Source organism: Caretta caretta, chromosome 1 (assembly GCF_965140235.1).
Source record: "Caretta caretta isolate rCarCar2 chromosome 1, rCarCar1.hap1, whole genome shotgun sequence".
Classification (NCBI taxonomy): domain Eukaryota; kingdom Metazoa; phylum Chordata; order Testudines; family Cheloniidae; genus Caretta; species Caretta caretta.
In genome coordinates this window covers 177,485,955-177,502,340 of record NC_134206.1, presented here as the reverse complement: position 1 = coordinate 177,502,340, position 16,386 = coordinate 177,485,955, and the positions used below count along the sequence as shown (strand labels likewise).

General features: G+C 40.4%; 1 protein-coding gene and 1 long non-coding RNA gene across 4 annotated transcripts in view; one reads left to right on the top strand and one right to left on the bottom strand.

Moving 5' to 3' along the window:
• Nucleotides 1-3,886, bottom strand: part of NRIP1 (nuclear receptor interacting protein 1) — a 96,881-nt gene extending 92,995 nt beyond the window's left edge. For 2 of the 3 annotated variants that reach the window (XM_048868529.2, XM_048868518.2), the window contains exon 1: nucleotides 3,638-3,884. The gene's annotated coding sequence lies outside the window, so the exon portion shown is untranslated. Of the gene's footprint in view, nucleotides 1-3,637 lie in introns of all 3 variants that reach the window. The other variant, XM_048868547.2, reaches the window with a different exon arrangement.
• Nucleotides 3,887-3,958: 72 nt separating this feature from the next.
• On the top strand, nucleotides 3,959-15,574 carry LOC125630080 (uncharacterized). Its single transcript, XR_007354548.2, has 3 exons — nucleotides 3,959-4,405; nucleotides 9,195-9,272; nucleotides 12,962-15,574. It is a non-coding gene; the product is annotated as an uncharacterized LOC125630080 (long non-coding RNA).
• Nucleotides 15,575-16,386: the final 812 nt, after the last annotated feature.

Here is a 16,386-nt window from a genome sequence, read left to right as displayed (position 1 = left end):
TTTCCTCCCTCCTTCTTGTAACAGTTTTCAAGTACATAAAAGGTTATGTCGCCTCTCGGACTTCTCTTGTCCAGAAGAAACAAACCCTTTTTTTTTTTTTCTCTCATAGGACACGTTTTCTAGACCTTTAATCATTTGTGTTACTATTCTCTGGACTTTCTTCAATTTGTCCACATCCTTCCTAAAATGTGGCACTCAAAACTGGACACAATACTCCAGCTGAGGCCTCATCAGCGCAGAGTAGAGCAGAAGAATTACTTCCCGTGTCTTGCTTACAACATTCCTGCTAATACATCCGAGAATTATGTTTGCTTTTTTTGCAACAGTGTTACGCTATTGACTCTCGGGTAGCTTGTGATCCACTGTAACCCCCAGATCCCTTTCTGCAGTGCTCCTTCCTAGGTAGTCATTTCCCATTTTGTATGCGTGCAACTGACTGTTCCTTCTTAAGTGGAGTACTTTGCATTTGTTCTTATTGAATTTCGTCCTATTTACACCAGATCATTTCTCCAGATCATTTTGAAGTTTAATCCGATCCTCCAAAGATTTTCAACCCCTCCCAGTTTCGTATGCTCTACAAACTTTATACGTGTACTCTCTCTGCCATTATCTAAATCACTGATGAAGGTATTTAACAGAACCAGATGCAGAACGGATTCCTGCGGGACCCCACTCAGTATGCCCTTCCAGCATGACTGTGAACCACTGGTAACTACTCTCTGGGGATGATTTTCCAACCAAGCTATGCACCCACCTTACAGTTGCTCCATTTAGGTTGTTTATGAGAAGGTCACGCAAGACAGTATTAATTTTGGCCTGGTATTAAAATTTCTAGAAGCCTTCTTTTGTCAGACTACATTACTTATGCAAAAAGAGAACAAATTTTCTCTGCAAGGACAATATGATAAGCCATTATCTAGCAGGCATGTGTCTTTGTTTTAACAGATCCCATATTAAGCAGAAACTAAAGGGAAATAAGATCAGTATTTCTGTTCACTCAGGTTTGAACTCTGATGACCTTTAGTAAACCTCTCGTTTTAAATCAATTTTTGCCTTGGTGTCATTTGCAGAATGATAGATACAACATATAACAGTCAACATTTAAATAAGTCATTCAAGCTAACTAAATGAAGACACTCATCACCAATACTTCTTTACCTAGTACTGTTTTTAGTACCATAATAAATCAAATCTGTTTCTCTCCAAATGTTGATTTTTTTAAAAAAAAGTCACCTTCAACCAAAAAAGAAAAAAACCCACAGAAATTTCCCTCTGAAAACATTGTATGTGTCATAATTATACGTAACCCTTCAGACAACTAGAAAAGTAATTCACCTGGGTTTGCCAGTTTAATTATATTGTGCATTTGACTTCACTTTGTATTTAGTCCACTCATGCTCTAAAACAACATGTACCAGGGGATCTCGCCCTCATTAGATAATGATAATAATAAAGGATTGCAGGCCAGTCCAAGAGAAAGGCAGGAGTTCCCATTCACTATTGAATGCCTGTTCACTATTTATCTCTTGCACAACCAAAACTTGCACATAAGTATGTGTGCTGAACTTATAGTCAAGCGCTCCTGTCAGTTAAATGTCAATTTCAATTCTGTCTCTCAGGCTGTACAAGAGAATGCTGAGAAGTTAACAAGAAGTTTGAGAGCACAGCAATGGGCCAGACAGCGAACTCTTGTATTTGCTTTGAATTTAGGTGTTCTGCATGAGAGCTCACTGCGTGAGATGTCAACTCTAGTTCTGGCAAATTTGCAGTTTTAATAAGTTTGTAAAATTCACTTTACAGCAAGTTTTCCCTTGAATGCCATTAAATCAGATGATTAACCACAAAACATTCTCACCTCTGACAACTTTTGTTTGTGAGATGGCTTACTGATGTGTCACATTCCAGTCTCTAGTCCAACAACCATTTAAGACAGCAATTGACTCGAGCACATTTTTAAAAAAAGTGGGCTTTGTGTCATAAATTCAAGGACAGATCACTCCCTTTTCAGAAGTGACTGCATTTTTCCTTACCAAGTTCTGTGTGCTGTATTACAATTCTTTGCGAACAAACTCAATAAATGTATATATCTGATAGAATGTGTGTCATCAACTGAATACAGCACCCAAATACCCACAAAATATTCCCAGAATCAAACAATTCAAATAGAACTTTCTTTTGAAAAAGGTATCTTGCCACAAGAAGAGTGAAAGGAGTAATAAGTAGAACGAGTTAACTGCATACCAGCTGCCCTAACGCTGAATCATTCCCTAAGTCAGAAACTCCACAGTTCTTAGAACATCATCTCCATGTGTCGAGGATTTCCAGTACCACCCTGGTGCTTTCAGTTAAAAAAGAATAATAAATAATAATAATAATGCATACCACCACACTCAAGGGAGACAAAGAGTACCCCACACAGCCACACAACATAGTACAGGTTTCAGAGTAGCAGCCCTGTTAGTCTGTATTTGCAAAAAGAAAAGGAGGACTTGTGGCACCTTAGAAACTAACATATTTATTTGAGCATAAGCTTTCGTAGCTAACACATTTATTTGAGCATAAGCTTTCGTGAGCTACGAAAGCTTATGCTCAAATAAATATGTCAGTCTCTAAGGTGCCACAAGTCCTCCTTTTCTTTTTGCAACATAGTATAGTGCACATCAGGGAAGTCTGATTGTCTAATTTATTATCTAATTTATTTATTTGTCTAATTTATTATCCTATGACCCAAAAGTACATTTCTGTACGTTTCAGTTTTGTTACTATTTGAGAGAAGTAAGGAAAACCCTCAATCACTATAATTTTGTAGGGGACAAAAGGCAACCTTGAAGGGCTTTGGGGACACCAAATATGTGACAAGTCCTGAAATACAAACCTTCAGCTTAAAAAGCAAAGAGATGCCCCCAGGGGCTGCACGTTATGGAAGGTAAATGGTGAGAAGGCAGCTTTTTGCGCCGGGGGTGGGGGGGTGGGAGAAGAGTTGTGTAACATACACAGCAGATGGGGTCGGTGGGGAGGGGCGGCGGGAATTCCTAACCCACAGTAAACTGTGGGCGCCTTTGGAAGGGGCGGGGAGAGGGAAATGAACAACAAGAGGGGCAAGCAGAAGGAAGCATGGCCTTGCCTACTGCCGTGCAAGCAGCAAGAGGCGGCGATGGAGGGGGGGGGGAGACAGCGGGGTTGGGGGACCTGGTCTAACGCTTCTAGATCCCAGGGCTTGTTTCCCCGCCCCCCAGCCACGCAGCCCCGGGGAGCTGCTGGACGTGCAGCCCCCGCGCACGGAGTTCGCGCTGCCGGAGCCCTGCACCCAGGCAGAGGCCGGAGGGGGGGGAAGGAGGTTGCAGGAAAAAGCGGGGCGGCGGCCACAAACTTTGCCACGCTCCCAGCTACGCCCAAAGCCGCAATTTTGGGCCAAACTTTTCGCTTTCCTCACCCGCCCGAGGCTTGGGCAGGCAGCTAGAAAGGGGGGTGGGGGGAGGAAGGTGTCACCGGAAACAATCCCTCCCCGCCCAGCCAGCAGCAGCGCCCGCTCCGCGGCCACCCCGGCATTGTTCCCAGCCGCCTCCCTCCCCGCGCGGCGGGGCCACCCCCAGCCCCGGGCCAGCCCCCCTCCCCGCGGGCCGGTGCCGGCACTCACCCCTGCCGCCAGCCCGGCGCCCCTCCGGCCCGCAGGCGCCTTGCGCGTCCCTCTGGCGCCCGCGGAGCCGCGTTGGCTGGGGCCGGGCTCCGGGGAGCGTTTCCAGGGCAGAGGGCTGCTGGGTGGGGGCCGGGGGCGAGCCTCCTCCCTGGGCTGCACGGCAAGCGGGGCAGCCTCCCCTGCCAGGCAGCGCGCATCCACACACACACAGCTCGCTGCCCGCCCTCCGCCCTGGCTCGCTCTGCTGCAATGGCTGGGAGGCTGACTTTCATCCTCCCCTCCCTCTCCACCCAGCTGAGCGCAGCCCAGTCCCTCCCCTCTCCATGCCGCTCAGCTCCTCTGCCAAGTTTCTGCTTAACCCTTTCCTGGCCCCTCCCGCCACCGCGAGGGAGGGGCGGAGAAAGGGAACTTCCCCTGCCTCCTGCTCAGCAGGGCTGCCACGCAAGCTGGCTCTGTTTGCGTAAGGGAGATGATAGGACACGGTGGTAAATGGCTCCCAGGGAATAAATCTTGCCTGAAATCGAGCATCCAAAGAGAGGAAAGGCGTCCCTGGGAGTGAGACTGGAAAGGGCCAGTCCTGCCAACCCCCAGCACTCCAAAATCATGGAGCCAGGGCCCCCAAACCCCCTCAGATTGGTTAAAACAAATGAGTTTTTAGAAAATAATAAACTTGGGGTTCTTTCTCGTTGCCTTCTTGGTTTTGAGACTTTGGGGTTCTCCAATCACATGGCTTCAGAAGCTGGGATTGAAGGAAAGAAAACAAATATGGTGAGTTGCTCTGTAAATTCTCCAGAGTTGACAATAGTGATGAAGGGAGCGCAGGAGATTAGAACTGCGTCCTTCCTTTCCCAAGTCCTGCCCACTGAACCAGCATTTTCACTGCTAGACGAAACTCTTGTTATTGGCCTTGAATCTTTGCCTTTAGTTCAAATATTTCAGTGAAGGGGTACTGTGGTAGTAACGCTCATCGCTAAGGCTGAGCAAAGCTTTGTGTTTAACTTATTCAGGGCTACCAAATATTTTGCGATGTGCTGTCCAAACCTATGTGAAGAAGACACTTTCCCTGCCCCCCAAGGAATTACAATCTAATGTCTAATTTCTCTTGCTACAGGTATTCTAGTGCCGTTCTTGGAAAAAAGTTGAAGATAGATATGGGATATGCTGCTGCTTTATTTGTTTTATATATGTGCAAAACCACAAAATGTCTGACCTTGGTCACATCCTATCTATACAAACAGAGTGCTTGTGCTTAGAGTCTGCAAACATAACAAATGGGTTTATAAGTACTTTGCAGCACACTTTAAGATTTTTATGCACACAGCAAAAAACATGGTAATCCTTGCCTTTTCTAAATCAACACAATGTTTGCCTTTTTAAAAACAAAGTATTAAAGGAGGAAAGAAAACAATACATTCACAACTACATACAAGCAAATAACCATCAAAAACACAGGCAAACATTCTAGAGATAAAACAGACCCAAAAATACACATTTAAACAAAAACCACAAAGAAACTAACAAATGACTATATTCAAACTTTTTTTTAAATAAACAGACATATCTAATAATATAACTATACAAATAGCATCTGGATTCCAGTTTAAAAAACAAAAGAGAGGGGCACATGGCTAACGCCAAATATTTCAATCTACAGACTAATGAATGAAACAGGATGTTGAAATATTAAGCAAAATCTCTTGCACTTTGGAATGTAGGAATTGTGTACTAGCAGAACTAATAATGTATTAATTGACCTATTTTTTTAAGCCAATGAGAGATTTGGCGAACTTCATCATCTTGTGTTTTTAACCACATTTTTTAAGAGGCACCAGTATTTTCTAAAGCATCATTGCATTTGCACATCAGAATGCCGGTAAAATCAGTCTCTGTATTATGAAGCATAAACTAATGTTATGGCTTGATCTTGCCTAACATTGCAAGAGAGTTTTGCCACTAATTTCCATGGGTGCAGGCCCTTTGTGATTTTAAAGAAATTCTCTTTAATTTTTAATTTCTTTAAAATTCTTTATCTGAAAAATGCTTCAGTGCTAAGCAGTTGGACTATCCAGAGGAAAGGGAATTTTCTCATTACTGCAGCAATTTACCAGCTATTTCAATCAAGTATGTCTGTAGTAGCTACCTTTTCATTCTTAACCTTAGGGAATGTCTTGCATAGAGAAGGAACCTACAAAATGAGGAACTGTGAACAAGCAATAGTAAGAATGCTTATCTGAAATATTCTGTAATAGGACTTTTAGCAAAATATAAAATGAACAGGGCTTGGAAAGCATCTTTTTATGTGGCACAGTCAGCAGAGATTGTATTAAGTAGTGTTGTCATTTACAAACCAGTTTATTTTGAGTATTTTAAATCATATTTATACAGGGCTAGATTCTGACATCCTTACTCACACTGAGTTCTCATTGGGCAGTTCAAATGACGCTGCCAAATAAGGTACTACGCCATATGCATAAAGGTGGAAGAATCTAGCCCATAATGAAAAAATGAATCAGTCTGCCAGATTTTATCAAGCTATTTGTATATATTTATTGGTTCTTTCTATAGCTTGTCTTCAACTAAAGTCAAATACGTGTTCATTTCCCCAACATAGACAGTGTACATGTGTGCATGTGTGATGTACACACGCAGTAGATAATCTAAATACATTTTTTTCATTATAGACAATGTGAAGGATAGAGGGCTACTTTTTCAGTTTTTGCTTTAGGGGGCTTCTTCATTGTCAAATCATCTACAAGTCCAAGACTTTTTATGACAGCTAGAAAGCAGACTACTTTTGAATTGCTCTTGAAAGACATATATATTTACAGAAGTTACTGTTGAATTGCTTCCCAGAATTACAAGCACTTACTGGAAAGTTGTTGGTACTGTGCTTAACATTTGTGAAGTATAAACTCATATTTGCCAAAGCCAGTGAGCCATTTCTACTTACATATTACATTTCTCACCAGAAATTTCAAAATAGATCAAAAGCAAACATGCCTCTGTATTACTAACCCCTTGAAAATCAAAATGTAATTGCATTTTTTACATTCTTGAAGTACAAATTTGATCTTTCTATTTAGCTATGTGAAAACAGTTTAAAAATTGTTGACTTATACATAACTTTCTATTTGATCACCTTTATGCTTAGGAAAATTACTTCCATAAATGGTTAACAAATCTACAATACAATTCCAACTAGAAAAAGATTGTCTGTCTGATGTTGAAATAAAATACATAAATGGATAACATCTTTTCCCACATGGACCGTATATTTGTAAAAGCATCTTACAAAACTTCCAAACTCCCATGAGCTTCAACTGGAGCAGGATTAGGCTAGCCTAGCTTTAAACCGTGCTTGTGGCATGCTTGAGAAGTTAGATGGCTTCACAGAAATATATTTACACAAAAATTCTTATTCTAAAATAGTTTGTTAGGTTCATGGACAAATGATTAAATTCTATCCTTGATTCAGCCCAGTTCAATTCATACAATATGTCAGATTATCCACTTTTGGGAAGGTCCCTTAGAAAATCAGATCACCCAATACTGCAGCCTGTACACAGGTGAAAATCACACTGACACATCTTATATATTGGATCACTGACTTAATGAGAGTTTTGCCTAAATAATAATACATAATAATAATAACAACACATGACGATTATCTAGTGCTCGTCATCTGTATATCTCAAATAAGGAGATCAGAATCTATCTTCTAATCAGTAGTAATATCTATAATTAACTTAAATCTGTGGGAATTGCACTGGTGTAACTGGGGGCTGAATTTGGTTCAGAGAGATAATTTCTGTGTAGACATACCATTGTTCATACACTGCCTTGTGCATGTGAGTAGTAAGTCTATAATAATTGCAAATGAAAGATAATTGGATCTTTATGTAAGGGTATTTGCAAAGGGGAGTCACCAAACCTAAGTAAAAAAATATCAAAAGTGTGTGCCATTATAGACTACTTCAAAAAATGAACTTCAAAATGTCTTCAAAAAGTGAACCAAGTTATATTTCCGAAAAATTATAAAACTCTTTATGTATTTACAGAAGTTCTGTGAATTCTTTTAACATTCGTATTGGCATTGCTTTTCAGACCAAATGCTTTTTACAAACATTATCTAGAAAAGTCATTCCACGAGAGGTACCCTCAGCACCTCAAGTCCCTGCCAATATTTACTCTCTTCTTTCTTCTTTCTTTTGTTTTCATAGTCTTCCATGTTTCTGGAATTTCTCTTTCAGCTGGATGGGCTATTCTAAAAATATATTTCTCACTATTTCATTATCAGAAATCTCTGGATGATTAAAAAGTAGACTTCATATCATGACTCTTTGATCTAAGAGTAATAACCCAAGGACCTAAATGTTATAGCCTTTTCAATTACAAAAACATGTGAAGCCAGCTGTACCCTATAAACTCATGGAGGCATCATATGCCTTGCAACATGTGGTTGGTTTTGTCCATGCCTGTATCTGTTTTGATTCACACACTAAGACTTGTTTGTGTTTATTTGCATGTTTGTGTATGTGTGTGTATGTGCGTGTGTGCATGCGCATGAGCATGTGTGTGCATGCCTACATCCTAAGTAGGAACTACCATTTCGTCCTTATATTTTGTGTCAGGAAATAATTAATAGTACTCTGTGTTTGTCACAGAGGTCAAGGAAGTCTTGGAATCCGTTACTTCCATGACCTCCAGGTACTTCTGCAGCGGCCAGTGTGGCTGACCCCAGGGCTGCCCAAGCAACTGGCTCCAGGGCCAGCTGCTCAGGTGGCCCCGGGGACAGCCACAGCGGCCGCTGCTGGAGCAGCTCCGCAGCCAGCCCCGGCAGCCCTGCAGCGAGCCGCACCAGCTGCTACTGGAGCAGCCCCAGGGCCAGCCACACCGGCTGCTGCTGGGGCAGCCCTGGGCAGCTGGCCCCGGGGACTGCCAGAACAGCTGTCCCGGGGACAGCCAGAGCAGCCGCTCTCGGTGGACCCCAGCAGTGGTCCCAGCCAGAGCAGCCACTGCTCAGCGGCCCTCAGCTGCTGGAGCCGCCCCAGCTCCCCCTTATTAGCAGCCCCCCAGCAGTGGGTCCTCCAGACGTCCCCAGCAGCAGGCCCCAGCTCCCTCACAAGCAGAGGTCTCCCAGGGTGCCCCCCCTCCAAATTTTAATCAGGGATGTTTATAGTATAAGTCATGGACAGGTCACAGGCCATAAATTTTTGTTTATTGACTGTGACCTGTCCATAACTTTTACTAAAAATACCCATGACTAAATCGTAGCCTTATTAATAAATAATAACACTTCATGCCCCGTAACACCTTTCATGTAAGAATCACAAAGAGCTGGACAAACATTACTTGATTAAGCTTAAATAATTATCCCTTAGAAATAAGCTTAAATAATTTCAACATATCCGGGTAGTAAATACTTGTTTTCTGTCTTTACCCATGGGAATACATCCCGTACTTGTAAAACTACTGCAGTCACTCTCCGAAAAATTCCTGAAAAATGTATTTCCAAGAATGATGTTATAATACACTGACATATCACCATTATTGATAGGGTGAAGTGATGCCCAGAAGCAAAATAGTCTGGAGTTACTGCTTCCAGGGATGACATCAGAGAGCACCAGTATAGCAGGTATAAAAGTCTGGGTGAAAAAAACCATGGTATCCACGGGTTAATGGTATTGCTACATATGGAGATGTTCCGGTTTTTTATGACTGCATCTGCAACATCTTTAGTCTATGCATATTCTTTGTTGGACTTTGTCCTTACCCTGGTCTTCCTCAGTGTTTACTCAGGCAAAGATGTCACTCACATCAGTGAGAACAAACTGAGTAATAATCTAAGGATTTGGCCCTCTGTCAGACTAAACAGTTCGTGGTTATCAGAGTACAACACCATTGTTTCACAGTATCAGTTTGTTGGCTGGCTATCATCTGATCTGGATAACCCTTTGCACTGGTCCTTAAGTGAGACAAACCATGTTGTTGAAACTGTATGTTCTAAAATAAAATGAACACTATGTACAAATTATACATAAGGAAAGCTGGCAGCCAGTGCCCAACGATAAAAAGAATAAAGTTTGAGACATTAACATTAGGAATTAATTGAAAGGACAAACTAAGTGTTGTTCTCTGTGTTCAACTTTGAAAATAAACTATGCCGAAAGTAAATATTTCATAACATATACCTATGTTAATTACATATTAAATCAAGAAAATACATGAATATAAATGTTCCTAATTTAAGTGCTCTGACTCAGGAAATGAGAATGTTATGATACTGTTTACTCAGCTGTGCTGCATATCGTGTATATTTTATGTTATATCTTCAACTACACATATATTTATATATGACAGTTCACCTTTAAAGGAATAACAGAAATAGAAAATATAACATATGTGCAATGCAGCCAAGTTATTACTATGTACTGGGGATCGGCAATCTTTGGCCCGCGGCCCGCCAGGGTAAGCTCCCTGGTGGGCCGGGCCTGTTTGCTTACCTGCTGCATCCGCAGGTTCGGCCGATAGCAGCTCCCACTGACCACGGTTCACTGCTCCAGACCAATGGGGGCTGCGGGAAGCGTTGGCCAGCACATCCCTCAGCCTGGGCCACTTCCCGCAGCCCCCATTGGCCTGGAGCAGCGAACCGGCCAGTGGGAGCTGCGATCAGCCAAACCTGAGGACACAGCGGGTAAACAAACTGGCCTGGCCCGCCAGGGGGCTTACCCTGGCGGGCCATGTGCCAAAGGTTGCCGATCCCTGCATGGACAATCATTTTCTCTCCACTGACTTTTGAACACTTATATTCGTAAATTTAAGATTAAAGTAACTAAAGTTTTGGTGTTTTAATATCCCTGCTTGTTTTTCCTCAAAAAAAGAATTGAGAATTATTAAGTGTGAGGATCCAAGAACACCTGAGAAAAAGTAAGTAGGGCCTGTTCATGTGTGTGCAGAACACTCCCAGTTTCACTGAATAATTGAGAATGAGTGCACCTAGCAATCTCAGAAGACTGGGCCATAATAATTAGTGGTAAAATATCTCTGTCTGTAGGACCAGGCCTTGTGACCTTAAGAAAAGAACTAGTGAGTGGAAAAGTAAGAGATCCTTTCTCCCAAGGATTTTGTGGGAGTCAAAACCTCAGAGCCTGCTGAGTGCTGAAGCTAAGACCTATAAGGTTTTCCTGTCCAGTGATGAATGGGGATGACGACAGATCATTTTGTTTTCAAAAGCCTACAATTAATAACTTTGACAAATGCAGGAAAACAGACTAGAAGTGAAGATAAGATGCAGTATTACCTGAATATTGCTGACACCTCCCATAAACCCTGCATGCACTGACTGCACAGAGTACTTTTGAAAATCTGGACATATCATTTGGATACCTAAATGAGAGCTGAGCTCTTCTGAAATATCGTCCCAATTGTGGGTGCGGAATACTTAAGAAAATCTGGCCCTACATACATAAAACTAGTGATTTTGGCTACCTTAGATTGTCGGGCACTCAACATTTTGAAAATCAGAAGCACAGAACACTTCAAGTTGCCTTAAATTAGACACCCAAAAACTGAAGCACCCACTATCACTAGGCACTTCTGACAACATAGGCCATGTGTGGCTTTTTTGTTTGCCCGTTTGTTATTTTATTTATTTTTATTTTATAATCACATTCATGGTATAGATAGCAGATCCAATGGAATACCCCTCGGTGGGTTTATTAACATTCAATATTCAAGTTATATTAGGAGAAGATAGCCTTAGTAAATGTTAGATACATGACAAATCAGACTTTGATATTGTTGATCATAAGACTGTGATTTTGCACATCACATAAATCTGGCAGGACCAGGATAGTAGTCTGACTCACCAGAAGGCAACCGTTATATTCATACAGAGTGTGTCCCTCTGACAGGAGTGGGGAAATTTCTCTTGCTATTTTTCATACTGTTTGTCTTATCAAAGAACTGCTTTCACAAGATTACTCTTGCTTTAAAAACCCTTTAGTAAGCACGTGACTTATTTCCAAATATAAACTTCAACTGTTGCGGCTGTGTCTAGAATTTCTAAATTTAATTTTGTAAAGATTGCAGCTTTTTTCTGTCTGATGTATAATGAAATAAAACAAAACACACTTGAGAACATTTTCAGTAGACAGTCAGGGTTTTGGATTCACAGCACACAGTCCTCCTGTCAAAGTTCTTCAAACATACTCCTAAATATACACATTGCTGCCCAAATGGCATCCACTACACAGAAGCCTCAGTGGCAGAGAGTTGTTTAACTGTAGAGTTGGGCAGAATATGGTAATTCCATTTCACAGAGGATTTTGAGATTTCAAATTTGGTTTTATTCCAGTATGGGCTATAGCTAACTTCATTTTGCAGGACGGCAAGATTTGGATCATTCTCCCAAACTATGCCTCCATACTTAAAAAGATAGTGTAGACATACCCATAGAGTAGTAGTACCTTTCTTCTATTTCTTTGGCAGGTGACTCTGTCTAGTTGCCAAAGAGATATAGAAGAGTTTAGAACTGAATGATGTGTTTGCAACAAATAATTATTCATTTTTTATTTGTGATTTATTTATGAAAAGACCAACTCTTATTAATTTGTTCATTGTTCAGAATTATTTGACAAATGATTTGTGAGCTGATTGACTTCACCACACTTAGCTTCAGTCCCTAAATTAACATGTTTCAGCTCAGGGATGGCTCATGACCTATTCACCCAAACTATTTTTTCACTTATTTGCCATTTGTAATTAATTATAGATTCTGTTTGACTGATCACTTAAATCACATGATATTATTTCTTCTCCCTGACTGGATGATTTCCAGGCCTGCAAAAAACTTCAAAATCACCAAATGAACACTTTTGGTGTACAAAAAAAATCTGCAGGAGTATTCCCACCAGTCTCTAGGTCCACAAACAGAAAGTTGCTTATATGAATGTTTGAGGAAAGCTGGGGAAAGAGTCCATAAATACCACTGAAGCAAATTCACAGTTTTTATTGCAACAAATATTTATGGTTTTTTGAACTATCTCCCCAGTTGTTAGGAGGTTTCCTTCATTTCTTACAAGAAAGAGACAAGGTAAATATTAATTATAATTTCATGCTAATTGGTCTTCATTACAATGGACTGCACTCTTTTTTCAGAAGCAGAGGCTCCAACATGATTCAACGAGTGAATTCTTCTTACACTCACATGATTAAAAGACTGTACAAATTACTATCTGAAACACAAAGACTTCTGTTATCTACAATTTATACTTTTTTGTTTCTATTCTCACTCTCACTGAAAATTCTGCTGTCTTCCCCCAGGGCCAGATTTTGCACCACCCAGATGCAAGGAGGGGAAGAATTACGCATTGGATCATACAAGAGTTCTTCCTAGATAGCAAATTCCCCTTCCTCTTTTTTCATTAACTGAAATATGAACCAAAAAATCATCAAAACTTTAGAATTTCGACTAGATCCCTTCCTGGTTGAAAAATGGGTGGTTGAAGGGGAAATTTTCATGAAAATATTTTGTGATTTTATTTTGTCAAAATTCAAAATTTTTATGAAAACTCTAATTGCAAAAAAATCCAGCCTATCTATGCTGTTGATTGTGGTGGGCCTCAGAGATTTCTGTTAATGACCGTGATACTCTAAACACACCTGCTTTTGTTTTGGGGCAGAAACACCATCCTATAGCTTTACACTAGGTAGAAGAAAAGGATCCTGCCAAAGACATATGCTTTCAGTGATCAGAAAATAATCTTGTCTATGGATTCAGGTACAATCTATTAGATCAAAAACTTAACACATTTAATTTGGGTTGGGACTGATTTTTCTCTTTACTTTCCTCCTCTTCCCTCACTACAATACTCTTCAAATTTGCCCCATGATAAAGACCAGAATATCAGCAGGTAGAGGAGTAGTAGTAAATAGAAGTGTTATCTCTGAGCTGGCGCCATAATAAGTAAGAGATGAAACATGCACATAATTTTATCTATAATGATAGTGGAAAAAATAGATGTCCCTAAATGAACGATATTTTAGTCTGCATGGGCCTAATCTCATTTCACAGCAGCCATTGATTTTAAGTGGGCGTAGCATCAAATCCCATATGCTCTGTCTTTGTATGTTTAAAATTCGTAATAAAATATAAATGAAATAATCTATTCCTAAAGGCAGATTTTCATTCTCCATCCATTCTCATTTTGCTAGATCTCAATGTTCTTCTTGAATGCCTGAGGGACTTTCTGTTTGCCACAGTCCTAAATTGGCTTGAATCATATTTATCCAACAGTTATCTGCAGTATATTTCCAAAGGTAATTTGTGGCCTTTTGCTGGTGCACTTATTTCTTGTGCTCCGCAGGGTTCCACTTTGGCTCTGCTCTTATTCAGCATTCGTAAACTGCCTTTATGCAGGATTATTCATTGGTATGATATTGGTTTTCATTTCTATGCCGACAAGGCACAGATCTATGTGTCAACTATGTGTGCAATTTCAAACTATGCTATTACCATATTGACAAGTTGGTGACTATAAAAGCCTATATGAGCATCAATTTTCTTTAGTTAAAATCAAACAAAGCAGAGTTGTTTATGACTGGCATTTGAACTTTTAACCCATCCGTGAAATTCAGCTTAGGTTCATTGGTTAAAACCTTGTTTTGGTTTTTGATTGCAAGCTCTCCTTTAGTGTTGCATTCAGAAGATTAAGGCCTCCTATTACTTGAAATAAAAGTATTTTGCTTTGTATATTGCTCATTCATGCTTTTATCTTCCCTAGACTAGATTACAGTAATGCCTGCCTTGCTGATCTGCCAATGAGACTGTTTATCATATTTCATCTTGTATACCCAATTCTGCTTCCAGGGCACTATATTGTGCAGAGAAACAAATACATTATACATCTTGGCATCGACACACTGGTTATCTGTTACCCATGGGATCTACGTTAGCTATAATTGCTGATGACCTACAAAGTCTTTCATGAGAGGGCGCTGGTTGTATCTTGGATTTTATATTAAGATAGACTAATTAGGGGTCACATTCTGCCACCACTGAAGTCAATGAGAACTTTGCTACTGACTTCAATGAAAACAGGCTTATGCCCTATATGACCGTTGTTCTAAGTTCTTAAAGCTATGATATGAACAGCGGGAGGCACCTTTCTGCTCTTATGCCCTATGACTGCAGAATAAGTTTTTGCTCTGTATATGGTAAATTAGTTGTTATTTTACGCAATTTTTTTCTCAGCTGCAGTCTATATTTTGTGTACATTTTTCACACATTGACCCTAAGGATGCACTGCAAGATACATCTCATATGTGCTAGCTGTTGAAGAAAGTGGGTTAGATCTGGGTCTTTGCGTGGAGTTGTATGTTTTGTCAGGGTTTGGGTTCTGTTGGCTGTCAGGGGTAAGCTGCTGTTTAATTTTATTTTGATTCTTTTAATTTATGGCAGGGGCACCTAGAGCCTTGGGTAAACATGCCTCTCTATTATAAATCTAAATAAATAAATTAATAAATAAATGATTTAAATAGGCAGTTTCTCCAATACCCTAATTCCTCTTGCCTATCACCTTAACTTTTGGATAGTCCTAATCAAATCAGTGGGAAATCTTCCCAAGTAAGGTACTATTCAAGGCGAGTAAGGGTATGAGAATCTGGGCCAAAGTGATTTAACACCATATGGAATGAAAGAAACTACCATATGTGACAGAGTTGTCAGTCCACCTTGTTGTGTCACCAGACAGGGCACGTGACTTGTTGATTGATTGATGAAGTTTGTAATATATAGTTACAAAAAGGTGTGTTAAGTTACAGTTGCATGGAGCTGAGGAGTGTTCCACCCTCAGCACTGACTTTCCTTGATTTTGTTGGTTTAAATAATATATTTAACATTTATTTTCTATGAAAATAAAGTAGACCAAAATTTAAGTGCCTAAAGGCTTTCATTTAATTTAATTAATGTAAATTAAAATTTAAGGCTCCCAAATTCGTATTTAAGTACCTAAATAAATGTGAAAAGAAACAGACAATAGCAACCTGCCTGAGATCTTAGGGATCAGGAATGTTGATTTGTTAGTTGTTTTGGGGGAGACGGTGGGATTAGAGTGTCTCATCCAATTCCTTTTGAATTTACCATTTTCTCTGGATATCCAGGCAATTGCCCAGGATTATACCAGAGGGCACCCAAAATCATGAGTCTCTGTGGAAAATGGGAAAATTAACTTGTCTGTGTGTCAAAACCTCTGGAGAAAAGTACTCCACATAAATAAGAACATAACAGCGGCCATACTGGGTCAGCGGACAAAGGTCCATCTGGCCTAGTATCCTGTCTTCTGACAGTGGCCAATGCCAGGTGCCCCAAAGGGAATGAACAGAACAGGTAATCATCAAGTGATCCATCCCGTCACCTATTCCCAGCTTCTGGCAAACAGAGGCTAGGGACACCATCCCTGGCCATCCTGGCTAATAGCCATTGATGGACTGATGCTCCATGAACGTATCTAGTTCTTTTTTTAACTCTATTATGGTCTTGGCCTTCACAACATCCTCTGGCAAAGAGTTCCACAGACTGACTGTGCTTTGTGTGAAAAAATACTTCCTTTTGTTTGTTTTAAACCTACTGCCTATTGATTTCATTTGGTGACCCCTAGGTCTTGTGTTATGAGAAGGAGTAAATAACACTTCCTTATTTACTTTCTCCACACCAGTCATATCCATCCCTTAGTCATCTCTTTTCCAAG